Below are 4,671 nucleotides of genomic sequence, written 5' to 3'. Positions count from 1 at the left end.
CTGGCCCAGTTCCAGGATTTTGACCCAGCGACAGCGAAGGAGTGGCGATATAGTTCCAAGTCAGGATGATGTGAGGCTTGGAGAGGAACTTTCAGGTGGTGGTGCTCCCATGAATCTGCTGCCCCTGTCCTTCTAGGTGGTAGAGGTCACAGGTTTGGAAGGTGCTGTCGAAGGAGGCTTGGGGGTTGCTGTAGTGCATCTTGTAGATGGTACACACTGTTGCCCCTGTGCAACATTGGTGGAGGGAGAGAATGTTTAAGGTGCTGGAATGGGTGCTGATCACATGGGCTACTTTGTCTTGGATGGTCTCGAGCTTCTTAAATATTGTTGGAGCCACACTCATCCAGGCAAATGGAGAGTATTCCATCACATTCCTTATTTGCGCCTGGTAGATGGTGGACAGGCACTGGTAGTCAAGCGGTGAGTTACTCACCATAGGATTCCTAGCCGCTGACCTGCTCTTGTCGCCATGGTATTTAAATGGCTACATCTGGTCTTTAAAACTCAGTTGCATGCATCGTGGGTGCTGTCTATGCTTTCCCTGACTGCCACCAGAGCTGCAGTCTGTACTTCCAGGGACTTAGAGGCACCAACTGATTCCTGGTTGCTCCTTAGGTTGGAATCTGTTGCAGATGTCAATGAAGCTGCTTGATGTCTGCAAGAAAGAAAAGACATCGCTGATGCTGCAGTAAGTGAGAGCTGTAGATTCAAAGGTCATCCTGTCAGATCCTTATATTTTCAGAACTGACCTCAAAATCTGCATATAAGTGTGTTGTTCCTCGAGTATCCTAATCTTCAAGTGAGTACTAATGAATTCTAAACTCTCAACTCACCACGATATTTTCAACTGGGAAGGTAACACATCCTCACCCACACCTCACTCCTCCAGCTCCTTCATGTGCTGTGAACCACTGGGTACCATTTCTTAACTGACATTATCTAATTCACCTAGTTGAAAGTATCTGAGTTGGTCTGTGAGAGTGAAGAGTGCTATATTACAGGGGTTTGAGTTCAAGCTGTTTGAGGCAGAGGAACATTGAGCAGGAGATCCCTGCTGGAACTCATGGATGGGTTGAGTCCAAATTCATCTCCTTCATCTTACTCTTCAACATTATCCTCCTCATCTTCCTCATTCTCATCATAGTGCATAACGATGTAGCTGTGTCTCTGCTCTTCCTCATCATCATCATCACCTTCTAATTCCGTGCTCCTTGATGGATCTGTAGGCAAAGACAGTACAAGTTAAGAATGGGTGAGCATTACTTTCATAGAATTGGAGAGACAGAGATAGGGTGGAAGCCTGTGACGATGTGATTCTTTACACGGATGCCACATGACTGTGTAGATGTTCTTCCACTAACTTGACACTAGTACTATATCTCCAAACTTGCCATCTCCCATGGTCAGAGCAGAATGCTGCTCCAATAACTCCATGGCTGACTCCTCACAGTACATGAAGTGTTTACAGTTGTGGATGGTCCTTCTGGTGCCATTTTCTCCTGCAAGAAGATTGATGAACATTCACAGTTGAGGGTTGTATTGTGTGATGTGGGAGAGCTGAAGTATGAAAAGTGGTGGCATCACCCTGTTAATGTGGAGGAAGGGAGTCTATGGTTATGTCTGCACGTAATTGCTGAAACGGGAGATAGGTAGCTGTACTAAGATTCCAAGTTAATACCCCAATAACAAGAATGCATTGTGAAGAGTTAGTTGTACAGCTGTTATTTTTAGATAATGAAGAGTGTGTTGGTGTCCAGGGTTCCTAAGGAATAAAAGGGGGAGTAGCTGGTGTGTTACCTTGCCTTCCCTGGTCAGGTCATTGCACTTTTTTGACACTGGTCTGCAGACCAGGGGATGCGGTGCCACCTCCCTCCACATGGTGTGAGTGATCTTTCTGGAAAGCTTCCTGCAATGGACTCCCAGTACTTTGTGTCTCTTCTGTTCCATTTGCAGGTGGGATTCTGAAAATGTGGCATCTTTTTCCATGCCTCTATGTCACATCCTGCTGCTTTCTGTGCCTGCCTCAGCTATATTCTCTTATGTTTGTCATTCATATAAAATGACACAAAGTAAGTCATGAAACATTCAGTCAAGTTAGCTGACAGTCAACTCACTGAGCCATGCACTTTTCTCCTTTTCTGCTATTCCTTCCAGCCTGCTGCTGCAGTCTTCATACAGAACCTGCTTTAGAGGCTCCACTCTAATTTCCATGCACCCTAGCACTATGTAAGTCATTACTCTAATGGTATATAAATAAGCTAACCTATGAAATTCTGGCGTAAATGTCACTCCATAAGGGTAAAAGCAATACATATCCGTCTATGGAATTTCTAGGCCATTGTATTTTTGAACAGCATGATCTTGTGGACACAGAAATCAAAAGTGACTTGAAAGCATTCTGTTCTGGATCTTATTGTTTACAAGATAGCAAAAATGGAAAGGAGTCCTTCAATCAGGTAGTAGTTTATTTTGAAAGTTAGCATGCTATTAACCCACTTTGAATCTTAACATCCCAGATGCAATGATACATACTGGTCTAGCACTTAGATGTCCAAAATATGACCAGTAAGCTCCGGGTCTATGGTACACAAAACCCTGGCAAGATGGTAAGCTGATTCACAGACCTGGAAATTTATCAATACTGCTCCCCTATTGATTGAAAAATCCTAAACCTGAACATTAACATCTGTGAATATCATTGACTTAAACTATCAATGAGGCCCCAGAGGTCTTCGTGCTACAAGCCTTAGTGGCCCAACATGAGTACTTTGCAGCTGTCTTCACAAAGGAAGTAGATAGCTTGAAGATTACTCTAAAACAGGAGAGAAAAGTTATGTACAGGATAGTAATGGAGAAGACATACTAAAAAATTAGCATCACTGAAAGTTGGTAAGTCACCTGGTCCAGATGGAATGCATCCTAGGCTGCTGGAAGAAGCAAAGGTAGAAATAGCAAAGGCATTGGTCACATTATTTTAATCCTCATTAGATACAGGAGTAGTGCCAGAGGACTGGAGGGTTGCTAATGTTATATCACTATTCAAGAAAGGGAAGAGGATAGATCAGGCAACGATAAGCCAGTCAGCCTAACATGGATGGTGGGGAAGTTATTGGAAAATATTACCATGACCAAGATAAACTTTCATTTGGATAGGAATTGGTTAATCAAGGAGACCCAGAGTGGATTTGTTAAAGGTAAATCATGTCTTAATCACTTGAATGAATTCTTTGATGAGGTAACTGAGAAGATTGATCAGGGTAGTGGACTTTTGTAAGGCATCAGACAAAGTACTGCACTGGAGGCTTGTTAAGAAGATGGAAGGCCATGGAATGAAGAAATTAGATAAGACATTGTCTCAGTGACAGGAAGCAGAGGGTGGCGATGGATGAATGTTTTACAGACGGGGAGGTGGTTGGCAGAGGTATTCCCCAACAGTCAGTTTTGTGTCCATTATTCATTGCAATTATTGTAAATGACCTGAACTTGGCTGTAGGGAGCAGCATTATAAAGTTTGAAGACAAGATCCTTTGTGAAGATAGATGCAAGGTACTCATTTAGGGCCACTTAGGCTTGTAGAATGGAGCCTCTGAGGCCACAGAGATAGTTTGATACAAAACTTGACAACATAGTAGGAATTGATGAGGATAGGTATAGACTTCAGAATGACAGGCAGGGTGGTGAAGTGGGCAGAAATATGACAGATGGAGTTCAATGTGGAGAAGTGTGAAGTGATGCAATTTGGGAGGACAAATATAGAAAGACAGTATACTATAAATGGCACAATTTTGACATGTAGATGAGCAGAGAGACCTTGGTGTCCATATACACAAATCCTTAAAAGTTGCAGGGCAAGTTGATAATGTAGTTTAAAAAATCATATAGGTTACTTGGGTTTATAAACAGAGGAATAGAATATAATAGCAAACAGATCATGCTAGAACTTTATAAATCATTGGTTAGGCCTCAACTGGAATGTTGTGGACAATTGCAGGCATCACACTTCAGGAAAGATGCAAGGCCTTAGAAAGGGTATAGAGGATGATTCCTGGGTTGAGGTACTTCACTTAGAAAAAGAGGTTGGTAAAGTTAGGACCATTCTCCTTGGAACAGAGACATCAAAGACGTGACTTAATAGAGATTTTCAAGATACTGAGAGGTTTTGATAGAGTAAATAGAGAAAAAAATATTCACTCTGATGAGTGGGTCAATAACCAAAAGTCATAAATTCAAAATCATTGGCAAAAGATGTGGAGGGGAGATGAGGAGAAATGCTTTTATTCAGAGAGTTGTCGGGATCTGGAACACTCTACCTGAAAAGGTGGTGGAATCTGATTCCAAGGGACAGGTACTGAAGGATGAGGAACTTACAGGGTTACGGACAAAAGATGGGAATATGGCACTAAGAATGACTACTCTTTCAAAGAGCCAGCACGTACACGATAGCCCGAATGGCCTCCTCCTGTGTTGTGTCTATGATTCTTAGATTAAGGTAGAAAGGACACACCTTGTCTATGGCTTCTTTTCTTTTTAACACAGTGGAATGTTTTACGTGGCTTAATTGAGCTGTAGCTTCAGTCATGACACGTTCATGTCCCACCACATTCCCGTCTTGTAAGTTATTGCACATCAGTTTTCCAGAGAAAAGCAAGGGGATTGTGGAATTCAGTTAAT

This window comes from Heterodontus francisci, chromosome 18 (assembly GCF_036365525.1).
Source record: "Heterodontus francisci isolate sHetFra1 chromosome 18, sHetFra1.hap1, whole genome shotgun sequence".
In the NCBI taxonomy this organism is placed as follows: domain Eukaryota; kingdom Metazoa; phylum Chordata; class Chondrichthyes; order Heterodontiformes; family Heterodontidae; genus Heterodontus; species Heterodontus francisci.
This window is presented reverse-complemented; position numbering follows the sequence as displayed.